The following is a 19,803-nucleotide window of genomic DNA, read 5'->3' as shown; positions in this document are numbered from 1 at the left end:
CGCCAAGGTGAGCACTTTCCACCACCACGCCTTCCCGGCGCACCACGAGCCGCTGTACCACTACTCTGCCGAGGAGAGCCACGCCCACGCCCAGTACGCTCACCCGGAACCCCACTACGCTCATTGGGCTCACGCGGGCGACATCGGCGCCGCAGTGGGGTCGCCGCAACCCTACCCGTACGGTCGGGCTATGCCCGGCGTCGACCGCCTCGGATGGACACCAGTAGCTGCCGACAGGATCAGTGAAGACAACTGGAGTCCTCTGGATGTGGGACTCTGGCGCCAGTCCATCCCTTACGATCGAACAGACCACGGCATGTCCCAGCCGACACAAAATTACGATGCTTATTCCGTCACTAGTTTGCCAACAATTACGTCACCCTTCCCTGCCTCAAGTGACGAAAACCGTGGTCATAACGATCAGCTGACGATCTCGGCCGCCGCTGAAGGAACTGAGTCAGCAGCGAATCTAGCAGACAGCAGCGATATTAATGCAGCCAGTCTCACCAGTGGTATCTAGTCTGTTCTATGTGGCAGTACTGTGTTCGGCCTTCGGTCTTTACAAAGTTAGTGATAGTGAAAGTTGCACATCTCTTTTCTTCCAGTCCTAAAGTGATAAGACTGTTGGCAGTGACAGCTGCCGTAATGAGGGAAAAAGTTGAGGAAGTACCAGCAATGGAATCTCCGTAGTAACCATCGAAAGGCAAGAAATGGATCCACTATTGTCTGCCCTTCATTTAAAACATACTTGCCTCTGTCGTTCACAGGATACTATTACTTATCGAATTCTAAGTAAGTATTATGTGAGACACAGATATCTGAGGTATGTGCTGCTGGACAGCAATACTGAAATTAGTGTATGCATTATTTATTGAATTATTTATTATTAAATATATTTATTAAAATATATTGTGTGCATTAGCCTTCATATCCCTTCCAAACCCCAACATTTAGGACACGAGCCTCTCAGTATTTACGTTTCATACTTTACGTTTCCTCGCACTGTCACCACTTATTTGCTAATTTAACTCATAATTAGGTTAGAAATTTGGTGCTGTGTCTTCGAGAAACTGAGGAATGTACTTCTGTCAGCTGATTTCTGGCAGTAATACTCAAAACAAAGTTCAAACATAGGAAAAAGCTTGAAAAGGTACTGTTTAACGTCAGGTTATGAAACACTACAGCGATATAATACAATAGTGCAAAGCTAAGCTGGCTCATGGTGTCCTAGCTTCCTAATATTTTCACACAGACGTAACATTATATTCATATGTAACCGTGAATGAGCTTCAGGAACAATTTTCTGATGATGCAGGTTTTCACATATTCCGGTCTGTTTTCCCAAATTCTGCTTCAGACTGGGACGTTGCTTGTTTAAAACAACTATTGCATCAACTGTCATTCAATGAACATAGTGTTCTAACCACATGGATACTGTGAGATTCATTCAGTATTTATAAAACATAGATTCATCTGTTAAGCACCGTATATTTTATTGCAAATATGACAAATCTAACAATATTTAACTCGATGAAATTACGAAAGGAAGAATACATCCTACAATACATAGAACATTTTAATTCAAAATGCCATGTAGCTAACTGGAAAGACCAAGCTGTAAAACAATTGTATAGAGTACACTTCTGGTTCAGATATATGTAGCTGCAAAGCACTCGAGGATGACCACTAGTAACTGAAAGACGCAATACCATTAATTCTAGTGACATACGGAAACATCATAGATATTGCCTGTTAAACACCTATACAAAGAATGGGAAAGAACTATATAAAGAGGTTATTAAATAAATTAATAAATTAAGATATAGTTATTCCGTTCTAAGGACGGATATTATTGAAATTGCTACCTCTATCATCACATCACTTCGTCATACGTAATCGAATTTAGTTTTCAGTGTCAACACCAACAGTTCAGGAAAATGATGTTTGACCGAAGCCGTTCGTTTATTCAAACTCCGTTTAACAGCAGCTAACGATTTTACGTAGTTTCATTTCCAATGCTAACAAAAAGTGATTTGGTAAAATGTTTACGAAGCAGGAGAAAAGTTCTCTGTATACTTAACGACGAGGAAAATGTGAAGATGTTTGATGTAACCAGACGAGCACCTTATAGACTAATCAAGGATATCTGATATCAGTCACTTCCTCAGTATTGAAAATCGATTGTGCTCATTAATGTCAGTACACAAACGCAACCAGAATCTCTTACGTACAACTTCCCATTGTTGTTTGGACAATACAATTACATTCAATATATTGAGACTCACAAAGAATTTCATTGCTAAATTGTCTATGGTTACGACTGTATAGCTTAATAGTGACCGAACGTCTCTAAATAAACTGGCTGAAAATTTACAAAAGCCGACAATTAGCCTAAAAGTGAAGTACGGTTGGGACACGTAATTCAGCAGAAGATCAGAAGTACCAGTGAATGACACGCTACAGGACTCGGAGCGTCACCATTATATACATAAGTACAGTATGAAAGGTTAGCATTTAACTTTCCGTCAACATCGATGTCTACAGACGGAGTACATCCTCAGACTGCCCCACGGATGGAGAAGGACCAAGGTCGTTCCATTTCAAGAGAACATCTGCGACATTAGCATGGAGTGATTTGGGGATCTCACGGAAAATCTACATCCGGATGGCCGGACGCAGCTTTGCACTGCGTCCTCCCGAATCGATGTAACTATGAAACTGCTGCCCTGAATAAACTACACTGAAGCGCCAAAGATACTGGTATATGTATGCGTATTCAAATACATATAAATGAAACAGGGAGAATATGGGGCCGCAGTCGGCAACGCCTATATAAGGCAACAAGTGTCTGGCGCAGTTGTTAGACCATCTATTGCTGCTACAATGGGAGGTCATCAAGATTTAAGTGAGTTTGAAAGGGGTGTTATAGTCGACGCACAAACGATGGGATACAGCATCTTTGAGGCAGCGATGAAGTGGGGATTTCTCCGTACGACCATTTCACGAGTGTACCTTGAATAGGCCGGCCGAAGTGGCCGTGCGGTTAAAGGCGCTGCAGTCTGGAACCGCAAGACCACTGCGGTCGCAGGTTCGAATCCTGCCTCGGCCGTGGATGTTTGTGATGTCCTTAGGTTAGTTAGGTTTAACTAGTTCAGAGTTCTAGGGGACTAATGACCTCAGCAGTTGAGTCCCATAGTGCTCAGCGCCATTTGAACCATTTTTTTGTACCTTGAATATCAGGAATTAGATAAAACATCAAATCTCCGACATCAGTGTGGCCGAAAAACGATCCTGCAAGAACGGGACCACGATGAATGAAGAGAATCGCTCATCGTGAGAGAAGTGCAACCCTTCCACAAATTTCAGCATATTTGAATGATGGGCTATCAACAGGTGTCAGGGTGCAGACCATTCAACGAAACATAATCGGTATGGACTTTAGGACCCGAAAGTCCACTCGGGTACCCTTGATGACTCGGCCCGTCAACACCAACTTGGACGGTTGATAACTGGAAACACGTTTCCTGGTCGCCCGAGTCTTGTTTCAAATTGTATTGAACGGATTTAAGTGTACGGGTATGGAGACAACCGCATTAATCCATGGACCCAGCATATGAGCTGCCGACTGTTCAAGCTGGAGGAGGCAATGTAATGGTGTGAAGCGTGTGCAATTGGAGTGATATGCGACCCCTGGTACGTCTAGATACTACTGACAGGTGACACATACGTAGGCATCCTGTCTGATCACCTGCGTCCATTCATGTCCATTCTGCATTCCGACGGACATGGGCAATTCCAGCAGGACAATGCGGCATCCTACTCGTGCAGGGATTAACCGAATGACTAGCAACTTTTTAAATACGATGGCCTTGTATTCAGGAGAGTGGAGATTCCAGTCATTATCCGGCCATCCTGATTTAGGTTTCTGTGGTTTCCCTGAATTACGTCAGACAATAGCTAGGATGGTTCCTACTTTAATGTCAAAGGTTATGTCCCACATGATACTACTGCTACTGCTAAAACAAAAACCATAGCGAACTTCCCATTTACTTCGTAATATTACGCTGGACTTAATGCTGTTTACGTTTTCACTTTGCATGGTTTTATCTTAAATTCTGATCTCATCACTGAGTTGTTGGTTATCCTTTAATCACCTTGTAACTCACCCCCAGCGCTCAACTAGATATTTATAAGATACCTATCAAAATCACAGTGAGATTGACGAGTCGAAGAAACTCTTAACAGCCTATGACTGAACCAAGACGGTTCTGCCCCTCGCAGTTATTGTGCAACTATAAAACTTGTTTACAGAATTCAGTAGAGAATAAGATAATTACAAGCGGAGCTATTTTCGGTAAACTGTAATGTCTATCATCATTGCCACCAACAACTGTGAGGAGTGTGGCGATCCGCCATTGTTAGAAGAGATGTGGCCTATGAGTTGAAATGGACATACGTGTGCCAAGTTGCACTCCAGAATGGTGACACAGTAAACTCTGCTTGTGCATGTACTGTGCTAGTAACTTTCTCTAAGTAAAGTCGCGCAGCTCTTGTCTGCGTTTCAGGTGTATTTCTGCTGGTGTCTGCCGGCCGAAGTGGCTGTGCGGTTAAAGGCGCTGCAGTCTGGAACCGCAAGACCGCTACGGTCGCAGGTTCGAATCCTGCCTCGGATATGGATGTTTGTGATGTCCTTAGGTTAGTTAGGTTTAACTAGTTCTAAGTTCTAGGGGACTAATGACCTCAGCAGTTGAGTCCCATAGTGCTCAGAGCCATTTGAACCATTTTTTTGCTGGTGTCTGCCGAGGCTAAGTCGCAGGTGGTTAACCCACTGGCGTACTAATATTTTCCCCCAATGTCGATCTTACATTTACCATTTAAATTTACGAAAATGATCATATTCTGTCTTAGAGAGTTTTCTCAAAATTATATTTTTTTTTATAGAAATTATCTTAGTATTTACTTAAGTGATGAGTGAAGACAATACTGTTCTAGAAGTTGTTGTTTGGTAGACCCTAAAACATTCAGTTATGTGCAACGCCACGACATTTGTCACACTCATACCGCCTATCATTTTTCCTCTTCCTTGCTTTCCACACTACACGATTTCTGGAGGACGTTTTCTTGATGGGATTGGTGGAAGGGAATAAATATAACAAAATGTACCCAATTCGCTGTTTGTTGTATAACACGGGAAATTCCAGGTTGGATCATCCATTTCTACGGTAGGCTGCTCTGTTATGTCGTCAGCCAGCTGAATTCTAAACTGACTGAAACAAAAAATTTTTTGTCACTTTATTTAATAGGACATATGAATTGAAAATCCCAATGCCCATTAGAAGAAAATTCTCTTACATTCTTTAGAATTTCGTCTCATGAGCAGGAAAGATGAAAACTGCTGGTCCCGCCTGTCAACAGCGTTCATTGAATTGTTATATTGTGTGATTATATTCTCCTCTCAGGTTTTCCTATTTCTCTCACACTGACTTCTGTACTGATAGAGGCTAGGACATTGATTTCTCTTATTACTCTTCCACTTTAGAGCCATGAGATTGTGTGAAAATGACACAAGAACCACTCCATCTTTTGTTTAAATTTTTGTAACTGGTGTGAGATATTTCGTCCTATGGATGCAACTGTCCCTACAGCCTTTGTGCCCCTTTCAGTGAGCCTTACAAACAATGACGGGGGTGTGTACCAGTTGTCAACATATACTATATAACCATCGTACAAATAGCGTTGGATGAGGTCCGTAACAACAGCTTCAGTAATCAGGATTTCTTTACTTCTTTGCTCAGGTTCTTTTCTTGTGTAGAAATCAAATCCTGAACAGTAGCCGCTATTTGACTCACAAGTTTTGAAGAACTTCGTTCTGAAACGTGCCCTTTTTTGGGGATTATATTGGATGTAGGAGAGTCTATCTCTGAATTTCATGAGGCTTTGTTCAATTGCAGTACATTTTTCAGGACTATAAACGCTTTGGAGATTTTGTTTGAGATTATCAGCAACAGGTAACAGCTTTTTCAGACGTTTTGATCGGTCAGCATTTTCGTTATATACAAAATGAAGGAACCTAGAAATATGTAAGATCCTTCTACATGGCATAACGTCAGAAAAGAAAGGAACATGAACTGGTATTTTTATCGACCAGTATAACTGAAATGTTGGTTTATTCACCTGCGTCGCAACAATACATTGATCAAATATTCTTGAATTTCATCACATGTAGTAGGAAACCAAGTCCTGTTTGATTTAGAAGTATAAAATTTGTTATAAACACCTGTTGCATATCTATTTGTTTCTATTGCTACATCCTCCCAGAAAGACACACGAACCATTTTTCTGTATGTGTCTAACGGTGTTAGGTATTGAGAGAGCTCTCTTTGAACCCTCGGATTGCTGCCACTAGAACCAGAGAATGAAATTAGGAAGTTTTATCCTGATTCTTTTCCCCACTGGCGTTTTCCTACCTTCTGTTTTTCAGAATAAATCGCACATTTTACTGCAACATCACTGCCACTATCTGTTTCGTTTGTCTCACTGTCATCACTAGCATCACTTAACTCATCTCTTCACTATCGGCAACTGCACTTTCAGAAACATCACCTTCCGAAATATTTCTGTCACTTTTATTTAACAGACTTTCGATTTCCTCGTCTGAGTGAAACTTTATACGATACGGTGTTTCTTGCTACTACACAGTTGATGAAAAATCCTGAGTACGTTTACCTATAATCTGCAAAATATTGAAGGAAAGCGGGTCTGTTATACACCATTAAACTGATAGATATCTCAGCTTTCCAGAAGTGTGTAACGTGACATGCTGTCTATTGCCAGAAAAGAAGAAACACTAGAAAGAAACTAAAGCTGCTTAGCCCGTCTCACAGTCGGCAATGTTATAACGGACTTGAAATCTGCGGCCGATTGTGTAAGCCAATGGGTTAACAATCAAAGCGTATGATGTGTGCAGCGCGTAAGGTTGGCGCGGCGTACTGGTAAGCTGTTAACTTTTCAAGTGTTCTGACATTCTCGTCGCTGATGGCTTTTGGGCGCGATTCGCAAATTGAGGAATTTGTTGACGTGGAGGATATCAAATTAATTATTTTTGGCTGTCAAAAATGTCCTGGTGAAATATGGTAAGCCCCACATGGCAAATATGCCTCTCCCAACATAGGTTAACTATCTTGTGTCATTTAAAAATCATAAAACTCTTGAGTGAGTGACATTATGTGTGTGGCTTTTCTACCACTGGCATCGCCACCATCGCGTTAGAGCAAAGTCGGAGAATTCTAATAAGCGACATCTTTGATTTTGTTCGATGTAATTAAGAATGTATGACCACTTATTCTAATTATACTCAGCCTCCACAATATAAGTCACTTCTGCCAGAATTGGTTGCCGTCTTTCGTGGTTTTATTACAATTCCCGAAGTGTGGATTTTATTGATAACTGAACTAGACGGAATTCACATGTTCTAGTGCAGTGTACGGTTAACTGAACTAGATAATATGAAGTGTCACAAGGTGGAGAAGTGGGCACCACTAAGGTATGCCAGCGTCTGCGGGTTTGATCGAAAACTGGTTCTTGCTGTTACAGTGCTTCCAGCCGAACAGCACCTCGGCAATTACTGGTTCAGCACTACTTCATGCAGAATAATACTTCCCAAATTCAGTGTTGAAGTTCCATGTGTACAGAATCTACACACAATTGTTGTACTGACAATACAATTATTAATACGTACCAAGTTAATCTAATCGCGAGAGGATATTCGAAATGTTACACCTACTAGCACACTCTACGTCTATATCACCTTCTAGCACATTCTACGTCAATGTCACTAACCTGTACTTCACATCCAAGTGCTAGGCAAAGGGTTCGCAGGACGACTTTCAGATACTTCTCAACCGTTCCACTCGTGAATAGCTTGTAGGGGAAATGAACATCTAAACCTTCCGTGTGTGCTCTGATTTCTCTTATTTTATTACGATGCCCATTTCTCCAAGTGTAGGAAGTTAACAATATATTGCAGAGGAGAACGTTGTTGTTTGGAATTTTGTAAAAAAATCCCGCCACAGCGAAAAACGTCTTGTTTTAATGATTGACAACCAGTTCGCGAATCATATCCGTGACACTCTCTCCCATATTGCAATAACACGAAACGAGACGCCCTGCTTTGAACACTTTTCTTCATCAGTCCTATATGGTAAGGATGGGATCCTTACCACCGCGCAGCAATAGTCTAGAAGATCGTGACCAAGCGTAGTGTAGGCAGTCTCTTTAGTGGATTTGTTGCATCTCCTAAGTTCTTTGGGATTTAAACGCAGTCTTTCGTTCGACTTTCCCACAACATTTTAGTTGTTAGTGAATGTATTCCTAAAGTAGTGAATGGACTTCTTAAGTATTTAGGTGAATCGAAACTCTTAAAATTTGCCTTATTTATCGAGGTATAGGATGGTTATAATTAAACTTCCCCTACTTGAGCCTGTATAGACGGAAACTATCATTCGCGTACCCAACTTTATAATAATAACATTCAAATTGTGCGCTGCGAGATTTGCGTTGTTAATGGTGTTAGTGTCATGACTTGCTGAAGGCGTCGGTACAGATACAGTGAAGTAGGGTTGAAACAGAAGCATCACTGCGCATAACAGTAGCACGCAGTGTTAACATGGGTCTTTGACAAGGAAAGCAGGGCTTTTACTCGTTAAGCTGCTCTATCAAAACGACAGCCACAGTGCAGCGGCCCTTCGCGGGTATCGACGCATTCAAGGAATACGGAGACCGTCTGCTTCCACACAGGGGTTGACGAATATGACTCGGAAGTTCGAATTAACAGGCGTTTTGGGACTTTCTCCTGGCAGAGATCCAGTGGCGGCTCGCGAGTATACATTCTAGGTGTTCATGAATTTTTAGATTCAGAAAAAATTGAGAGTGTGAAATTAATAGCATCTGCTGTATAAGAGTTATGCTTATCAAGATTGTACAAATACAGCCACTGCCAATAATAATAAGTACTGTAATAATAATAATAATAAGATGCATAACTTATCTGACAAATGAAAGAATTGTTTTTGTGGAATTTTGTTGTTTTGTACATAACTAAGTACAGTTTGGGACAATAACGAAAAATGTGTAAGCTATCACAACTCTCCATTTCGCATTTTTGTGTAAGTGGCAGTTTTCGTGCTTTTCCATTTTTTCGGACAAATGTACAAAATCTCTAATAGATGTATTAGTTCACGAATTTCCTTCCGTGCTGAAAATCAGATATTCTTACGCTGCACCCACAGAACATCTTCTGTTAACTGTACAAATTCTTGTTACATGTTTCGCTTGTAGTAACGCTTATTTGATTTCTCGCTCTCCCTCAACCAAAGGATCTGTTCTCTGATGCCCTATTTCCTTTGCAGCTAAATTTTCCTAGTAATTTACTTTTCTGTTCCCAGAATGACATTTTTACTCTGCAGCGGAGTGTGCACTGGCGGATTAAAGCTGTGTGTCCCATCGAGAATCGAAGTCGAGACCTTTGCTTTGACGGGCAAGTGCTCTACCTACTGAGCTACTCAAGCACTACTCATTACTCGTTCTCACAAGTTTAATTTTCTGTTGGCATTTAAAATAGATTCAACATCGATCATGCTTAAGAAAGCCGATTCCCGCGAAGTAAACAACCAACTCCAAACACAAAGTCCCGTTTGTGAAAATGATTAAACTCAAGCAGAATACAAAGAGGCGTTGAGATCCATAAGGGCTTGAAGCACACCGCAGTGGATCCCACATTTCAGTGAATGTAAGAGAAACCAATGATACAGCTTTTCGTGAATTTCCATGTATACAATCCTGGCCCACAGCACAGATAAACCTGACTCACCAAAAGCCAAACAGATTTAAGAAGCATGAATAAATGCTACAATCTCACAATCGACAATGATGTGTTTTAGGCCCATATGATTCTCACAAGGGAATATCTCCATTGCACGCCCCTCAGAATAAGTAGTAAGAGGGCGCAGTGTACAGCCAGTAAAAAACTGAACACATATCAAGCATGAAAACAGGAAGAATGTGTACTGAACTGTGAAAAAAAATAAAACTGAAACCTGGTACTTAGGGAAAGGCAGGATTTGGAGTGGACGGGCTCCTAATCAGTTACCGTTGGTTGCTCAGTTTTTTTTTTTGTATACATATACTCTTTATTTGGAAACAGTTGTAAGTAAGGTTGACAATAAGGAACAATTATCAACTTTGACCGTTAAGTCACAATGTCTGATTAAAAAAATTCTTAAACAAGTTGCACTCACAGTTGAAGTCTTTATTGACAAGAAAATTCAAATTATTTGTCTGCTGAAGGCCTCAATAGTAATAACTCAAAAAACAATTTGACGGCTGAAGACCTGGATAGAAAATTCTTAAGATCGAGTTAAACTTCTCCAAGAGATACTAAAATATTTAAAAGAAGACAATCATCAATATTTCACTATTAAGAGACATCTAATTAAAAATTCTTAAGGACAATGGCATTCAGGACTGAAGTTCTTATTGGAAAGAAATTCAAGTTACTTGTTGGCTGAAGGCCCCAATAGTAATAATTCAAAAAACAATTTGACAGCGGAAGGCCTGGATAGTAAATTCTTAAGAACGAGTTAAACTTCTCTAAGAGACACCAAAATATTTTTTTAAAAAAAACCATCTTCAAAATTTCACTATTAAGAGACAATATCTAATTAAAAATTCTTAAGACCAATGGTATTCTGGCTGAAGGCCTAATTGACAAGGAATTCAATTTATTTGTCCGCTAAAGGCCCAAACAGTAATAATTCAAAATTAAAACTTTTTTTTAAAAAAAACAGTGATCACAACCTGACCAAATCAAGAGAGAAGTGGTCCTCAGACAGTGCTCCAAAGATCGACCTGGGAAAGTCGCTCAACTTCATAAAGGATGAGACACACAGCCAAGAGTTGTATTCACTTAACAAGATGGCAACTCAAACTAGTCACACTTTAAACGCAGACCAACTCTCTTGCAAAATCTGCCTATCGTCTGATAACCAATACAATGATGAAATAAATCAGGCAAGGTGGAACCGGCGGCCAGCACTGCGTTTTCAGAATCCGGTATTTAGAACATCCAGAAGCAGAAGAAACCACTACAACCAAAGTATTCCAGAAGGAACAAAATATCCGAACCAAAATCAAGGAGGCTGTCGAACTACATACCTCATCGGACAACAGCTACAAGGCGAGGAAAGGTACACTGACGCGAAAATACACTAACCTCCAGGGCAGGTAACTGGGGCGTTAGCAGCCACTAGGTAGAAAACCCCGCCGGTTGAACTTCACCAATAATAACACAAGGAATTCAATGATTAATAATAAGAAGTGGAGGACAGCTAATTAATTTTGCCAACTCCAAACACTCCACTCGTTGGTCTTCGTCTTAGCGGCCCTGCGAGCAGCAATGTGCTAACAGGTCAAAATAGTGGAGGTTTCACTACTGGGTTAATGTTCACCCAACTCAAACGTCCTGGGTCCGGGTGGAAAACGACGTTGTGGTCCTCACAACTACAGTTCCTCGATGTGGCAGTGCCTTTGTGCTGCCAGCGATCCCAGCATGTTCTTGTGCTGCTGGACCTCACTGCTGCTCCGTCCCAACTGAACTCCCCGACACACACCATACCGGATAACACTTGACGTCCCTCCAAAGATAGTACCACCATGCTAGATATCGATAACCGCTGCTGCTGCCACTTGTGGACAGACAATACAAGCAGCTGTTGTGGCGCCAGTAAAAATTAGAAGAAAACGAGACGCCACTACCCCTATTACACGATGCCAACCTACCAACAGCACCAACATGTGCCACAACAGGGCTCAGAAACAATGAGCAGTCCAACTTCAAGAACAAATGAATGCAGCAGTTACACAGTCACACAGTTTTCCCTGTGTTCTATTAACTTTCTCTCTTTTTAATATTTTGGATGTTTTGACTCTTGAGTTCCTTTGTTATAACATTGTTCAAACCCGTTTATTTTTAGTTTCCATTTCTGTGAGAGTTCTGTGTGGTATCTCACCTGCTTTCACTATTCATCATATTTACTTGCGGAGTAATTTTTTTTTTCACATTGCACATATTCTATAACCTATGTATGGTATGACAGTTTTCAAGACTGCAGAAACAAAACAAACATTTTAATGAGTGGAAGAACTATTGATAATTTTGTGGAAAATGTAAGTAAGAAACAATTAGCACAAGGAAGTTTTGAACACTGCTCATACGCTTTGCAATCAAACGCCGGGGGTACTTAATCATGACGGTCGTAGGTTCGAATCCTGCCATGGGCATGGATGTGTGTGATGTCCTTAGGTTAGTTAGATTTAAGTAGTTCTACGTCCTAGGGGACTGCTGATCTCCGATGTTGACTCCCATAGTGCTCAGAGCCATTTGAACCAATTTGAACTTAATCACGACGATGTGGCTACCTAGGCACTCTCGATGTTGTACTTCTTATGCTCGGACAGTTCGCAGTTTTTTTTCACAGTTCTGTAAACCTTTTCCCTGTTTTCATGCTTCATCTGTGTTCAGGTTTTGAGGACTACCCATTGGACATTCTCACCACTAAATCTGATGGGGAGGTGCAATGGGGAGTTTCCCTTGTCAGCGCCTCAATTGGATTGTGGTACAGTAAATTTTATAATTTTACTGTAACTCTTTCAGAAAGCTACAAAACATGTTTACTCTCAGTACAACATTAGCATATACTGATGTCAGATATAATTTTACCACAGTGTGCAGTGAGTGAATTAGCATATCTGAGGAGCATGCTATCATCTAGCCGGACTTATGCCGAGCGAACAGGGATAAATGTCTACTGCAGTGTGCTACCACCTGCTGGCACTGACGTAAACTTCTAGTTTAGTGGCAGGGGCTAGCTGTGCTCATCGTGAACCGTGCACTTTGTTTATCAAATCGTTGTGTATTTGGCCCTGGCAGCTGCATCACACGAGTTGCGCATGCGCAATAGCTTCTTGAAACTTGTGCAACAGAAGTTGTGCTCGCCAGCCTGATGCCGACCTCCAAGAGTCTAGAGCGCGGTAGATTTAAGTGCTGTATCTTTAAGACTGCAGCATATATGTTACGCTTAACAGCATTCAGAGACAAATAACTAAAAATCCACAAGGTGTCGAAGGTTAGGATGTTCACGTGCTCTTGTGCTCTTACACAGCAGCCATCACTGCAGAGGCCAACAGCCAATTGTATCCCAATCGTTAAAGAAATTAACGTTGCCATGGCTGAAAATGCTGGACTCAAATACGCGATGTTCGAACAGTGTACGAGCTTTGCCACGATAACCAAACATTCCATGGCCCATTGTTATCTCGGAAAGCAGTAGAGTAATCTGCAGTGTGGTTCCAGGCTGTCGTGAATGCAAATGGTCGTCATGTTGAACGACGATTGTGATATGGGAAGTAAACATTGTATACAATTAAGAAATGTTATCCTCTCATGTGGAAATTAAAATATGTTTTTAAAATGATGTATTCGTTATTTGTCTTCCACATGCCCTTTACAAATGTTTCCACAAAGTTTCACTGTTCTACGATCGCTCTTTCGTCATGGGAATCCTCTCAAGAAGCTAATGTTTAATCAGAACCACCCATTATTTCACATTGTTCGAAGACAACATATATTCCAAAACCTTAATGCAAATTGTCTTACTGATTTGGGTCTATAATTCAGTGCACTACTTCTGTTTTCTTTCTTGTGCTTTGGTGTGACACCTGCAACTTTCAAGTCTTCAGTTACGGATTTTAACGTCGAGCGAGCGGATGTAAATGTTTGTTAAGAACGGACGTATTACAACAGCACACACTCAAAGGAACCTGTCTGGTATACATTCTGAACTCGAAGACATACCTTTATTGAACATTAAATGAATTTCTCTTTTCGAGTCTACAGACATCACACGGATAAGAATATGTAAAATATACAATGAGATGACAAAAGTCATGGGATATCTTCTAATATCGTGTCGGATCTCCTTTTACCCAGAGTAGTGCAACAACTTGCGGCGGCATGTGCTGAACAAGTCGTCGGAAGTCCCCTGCTAAAATATTGACCCATGTTGCCCCTATAGCCGCCCATAATTGCTTCCATAATTTCCCGTGCAGGATTTTGTGTACAAACTGATCTGTCGACCATTTCCAATAAATGTTCGATGGAATTCATGTCGGGCGATCTGGAAGGCCAAATCGTTCGGTCGAATTGTGCGAAATGTTCTTCCAACCAATAGCGACAATTGCGGCCCAGTGACACGGTGCCCTGCTAGCCATAAAAATACCGTCGTTGTTTAGGAAGATGAAGTCCATGAATGAGTGCAAATGGTTTTCAAGTAGACGAATATAACAATTTCCAGTCGATATTCCATATAAAACAGCCCACACCGTTATAGAGCCACCACCAGCTTGCTAACTGCTTTATTGACAACTTGGGTCCATGGCTTCGTGGGGTCTGCCCCACACTCGAACCCTGTCATCAGCCCCTCTAACTAAAATCGGGACTCATCTCACCAGGCCACGATTTTCCAGTAGACTAGGCTCAACCGATATGGTGGCTCTTGTAGATGAGTTCAAGGCTTACTTACCTTTGTTATTAGGTGAATCATGAAGTCTGCAACACTATTTGTAATACAATCAAAAAACCCTCAATGGCTAATTGCAAATAATCGTAAGCCAACTTCACAGTACATAGCAAATGTAATTTACAACAACTGTGTGTTCACTTCTAAGAGTTCACTAAACGACGTACCCTGTCGAAGTCATCCCTGGACGATGATCTATAACTAAGTGGGCGAGGGCTGCTCTCCTGTTTTCCAAGTAGTATTTTGTCCGTTACCGCCCGGTCATTGGCGGATTGTACTAGGCTGGCAGTTGGCCAAGTCCAAGACAAAATTTTCAACCTTAGTTTCGTCCCTGGCGCAGGTGGAACTCACGCAACTGGCACCAGTTGAGTCTTGTACTGTAAGGAAACAAGGGAGAGAATGTAGTTATGGATGGCCGGTAACCTCTTTCTACAACACAAATGGGCATGTGGATTAATGCGGCTCTTTATTTACATGAAGCTGTTACTTAACTTGAATACGTGATCGTGGTACAAGCTCATCAGCAGCACTCCTTTTCCAGTCTTTGCTATTTCACGAATATGGTCACTATGCAGTCTTGTAGAATGAGTGAGTCAGTCAGGCCCTTCAGTCAGCGGCGGCGGCCTAAATGCATGCTGTCGAGAGAGCGTTGGCGGCTTGTTGCTTGTCTGTGTCTCTCTGGCCTCTCTCATGATAGACGCGCTTGATCCAAAGCCTACTATCGATGTTCGCGCTATATTTTTGCTGACCGGTGTGCTTGCGACAGCTTACACCAGCAAAGCACCAGGTCATACCCTTGCTCCTGTGATGCTTTTACGATGATGTGTCCTGATCGGACGACACAGCAGTCACGAGCCCAGGAGAGGCGCTGCAGGTGATATCGTGTTGTTAGCAAAGACACTCGCTTCGGTCGTCTGCTGCCATTGCCCATTAACGCCAACTTCCGCCGCACTGCCCTAACGGGTACATTCATCGTACTTTCCACATTCATTTCTGTCGATATTTCATATAGTGCTGCTTGTCTGTTACCACTGATGATTATACGCAAACGTCGCTGCTCTCGGTCGATAAATGAAGGCCATTGGCCACTGTGCTGTCTGCGGATAGAGGTAGTAAACGAAATCTGATGATCTCAGCGCACTCTTGACACTTTGGATCTCGGAATGTTCAATTACCTAACCATTTCCAAAATGGACTATCCCTTGCTTTCATCTCCAAGTACCATCCCACATTCAAAACTGTTAATTCCCATCGTGTGCCCTATTCTCGTCGGAAACCTTTTCACATGAATCATCTGAGTCCAAATGACACCTCCACCAATGTACTGCCCTTTTATACCCTGTGTACGTGATACTACCGTCATTCGTATATATGCCTATCAGTAGTTACTGCCTTCAGTAGTTTGAATCTTTCATTTAGCTGGCAGTAGTGGCGCTCGCTCTATTGCAGTAGTTCGAGTAACTAAGATTTTGTGAGGTAAGTGATTTGTGAAAGGTATAGGTTAATGTTAGTCAAGGCCATTCTTTTGTAGGGATTATTGAAAGTCAGATTGCGTTGCGCTAAAAATATTGTGTGTCAGTTTAATGTTGATCAGAATAGGTAAAGAGCGAAATGTCTGAGTACGTTCAGTTTTGCTCAGCTGTTTGAAAATCAAATAATGTAAGAGGTTTATCAGCACAGTCATTCAATAATTTTTCTAAGGGGACGTTACAAGGTGTTGACTAAACTTTTACTGCATCTGTGCAATTAGGCGACTGATAAAATTCTGTGACTGATGACGAACTACAATTTTCACATAATGAAAATTAATGCTGAAATTTATCTTGAATATTATAGATATAGATGTGCTACCTAAAGTGACATAGGAAAATTTGTGCCAGACCAGGCACTCACCGAACGGCCCCAAAAACCAAACTTTCATATGTCACACACGTATCTGTTTCTTCCCTTAGATTATTAATAAGTAATTAACTTTCGCTTACTAACCAATTAATAATTAATAAGCGGGAAATCCAGTGGCGAGTCCTGTTGCGGCACAAATCTTCATATGTCGCTTTAGCTAGTACATCTCTCTTCCGATTACGGGTGAGTTGAATTTCATGAATAAATTTCATTATTTGAAAACTGTAGTTAGCATCAAAGATACATGCATATAAAGCAAATACGAGCCTACGACGAAAGTGACATTGATAGTCTATGACCTGCACGAGAATAATGAAATGTGAGAATGTGGTTAAATGAATTAATAATCTATGAGAAGAAGTAGAAAGGTCGAAGTTCTCCTAAACGACCTCCGACCACGGTCCGTGCAGACTCCTACTACTGAACCATTGCCTGCGCTTTGGTACCTCAGTGTGATGCAAGGGAACGACGCCTATTCTCTTGCCCCCTCCTCCACCTTTCGACTTGTTCGGTGGCGCGCAATCTCTGGCGCAAGGAATGGACCTCGACTCTATAGATGCCTACCGATGCTTTCGTGCCCCACCGTCACGATCTCAGGTGACTTAGGATACTCAACATCATGTGCGCAAGCAATGGCTGCTGGAGAGACGTCGGAAACGACAGATCGCTCAGTCTGACACCTGCTAGATACAGTCTCAAGATGATAAGGATTCCATCTACCAAAATCACCTTCCAATGGACGATTCCGTGGAGGTGCTATCCCGCGTGTGACGGTTATTCCCTTGCGGCGGACCCTATTACAATCATGCTGTCGGGCTGCCTGGGTTGTCTGCTGCTGGTGCATAACCTCGCCGGTGAGCCAGTGTTACACGGCTTTCGGAGCCAGCTGACTAGAATAAAATAAGGGGGCATGTTCTATTCAGTCGTGTGTACTAGGATGGCTTAGTGTTCTTGGTTAGATCTGGGGATGAAGTGCGAGAAGCGTTAGTATGAGTCTACCTAGAAGGGACAGCTGCGGGAAGCCACGTGAATCTGACGAAGTCTTGAGCTATGTTTGCTGGTAGCCTTCCAGCAAGGACTGGTTACGGTACGTCACATAAATATTGACATTCTTATCGATTGTAAACAGTAAACAATATTGTGAAGTGTTAAGCATGAACTAACACTTAAATATTTTATGAACATAGATAGTATAAAAGATACAGTTAATGTTCTCGAAACAACAGATATGCAGTGAAAATTTAAAAGCAGCATCTTATTTAAAACATGTCTATGAAAATAAAAAAGGATCGTAGAGAGACGCGATTGTACGCCCGAGGAGGAAGGATGTACTTTATGGTACTCACACTGTTTTGTTTCGCGATACAGAAGGCAGCCATTGAGCGGATATACATATTTTTTGTAAATTATTCGGTATTCTGCTAAAATAAACTAATTATTGTTATCACAAAATGAATTTCTTTGTAATAGTTGTCACCTCAAATGGTCGCAGTGGCTAATTATTTTTAATAAGCATTTTTTTCAGTAATTTGCACTGCAGGAAGCTCATCTTCCGATGCAGCCTCTGGTAGGCCATTACGCGCCGAAATATTAATTTATTTTTCAAGGTGTTAACAGTAACTGTAAATGTGAGAGATTTCGTTGTAAGAACCTTTCTAAATTGCAACACATAATTAATTTACGTTAGAATTCATTTTGTAAATTATACAGATTCCTTGAGTTGAGTAAGTTTTATCTAGGACACTCCACGGCAACAATCGAAATTCTCTCGAGCCTTGCTTTGCAGTCAATAAATAGAAATTTACAAAATTACATTCAACTCAGTTAACGGCGACTACATTTTAGACATCACGTTCAAAATTTAAAGATGGTACATGAATAACAGCGGCCCTTCAAAGAACCCGTTTCATATTTACTTATGCACGTTAGTAAAATTGATAAGAAAGATAATATCCCTGAGAGAAAGAATCATGCTCTAACAAAAGAAAAATTCACCTGATAAATTAATATATATATATATATATATATATATATATATATATATATATATATATATATATATATATATATAACGTAACAAATGGCAACGTAACAAATGACGCCCAACAAAGTGAGGGCCCGAAATTTTATATACCAATATTAAGTACACAGAAATTGACTGAGATATGGTTCTCCGTCTAGAAAACTATATTTAAAAGGAAATTTTTTATGTATGTAATTATATGTATGTAAAATTAATGCCATATATGTAATCTGTTTCCCTGTACCACAAAATACAAAACTTGCACGAGATCTAACCAGTGAAGGCATATGGACATGAAGCTGACTAAATGTCTACATTGTCTCGACTAAGATAAAGACAACACCAAGCAACAATAACTAATAATGGTAAGGGTGTATATGGATGCTCTTCTGGGCTGGAAACTAAAGGAAGAAAGGATCCGGGGGCCATGCACTGTGTTTCTCTTCATGAGTAAAAATTTCTCAGAAGTGTTTATTCAATTTGTTTTAACGTCAGCGGATATTGAAACAGATTCATTTACTACAACTGAACAGAAAACAGTGTTAGAATTCTGAGACAGCGATTAGTGTTCTGGATTTGAGGTCACGCAATCAGCTGTATGAATCAAATAAATGCTAGTGCAGTTGACTGCCAAAGTAACGTTTTAGCAGAAGCAAAATTTTTCACAGTGCAACGGAAATATTACGAGTGCGAAAGTGTAACTGTTAGTTTCAGTAGTAAAAGTAGTAGGTAGCTTCTTTGCTTTACTTGATTTCAATGTTTTGTATGTGCTTTCTGTAGTTAGTATATTTTGTGTGTGTCATTTTTGTGGGAAAATAGATTTTATGTGTACTCGTGTCTTACCAGTCGGGATTAACACTAGTCGAAATGGTGAAGACACGCAAGGACAAACCGTTAGAGGAGGAAGATCTGTCAGGATATGGCACAGACGAACATATACAAGAGTTTCCAGTGAGGAACCCACCCACAATAGTTGGTTCTCAACTTCCAAAACCGGAAGCTGAGCAACCTGAGACGGACAAAATATTAGGCACTGATCAGGATCATGTTCAATTGAGCAAAGCAATCCACTCGATTATTGGCACAGGGAAGGAGGATGCTACTGCATCTACAGCAAATGTTGTACAAGTACGTGTAACAAAGACCGATTGTCTAACGGTGCTGATGGCACAATTAGACATGAGCGACAAGCAACGGGAGCAGGCATTAATTACACAAGTTAAGGACATTTTAGCGGAAAAACGT

Source organism: Schistocerca serialis, chromosome 4 (genome assembly GCF_023864345.2).
Source record: "Schistocerca serialis cubense isolate TAMUIC-IGC-003099 chromosome 4, iqSchSeri2.2, whole genome shotgun sequence".
Taxonomy (NCBI): Eukaryota; Metazoa; Arthropoda; class Insecta; order Orthoptera; family Acrididae; genus Schistocerca; species Schistocerca serialis.
The sequence above is the reverse complement of the archived record's forward strand: the minus strand, read 5'-3'. Positions refer to the sequence as shown.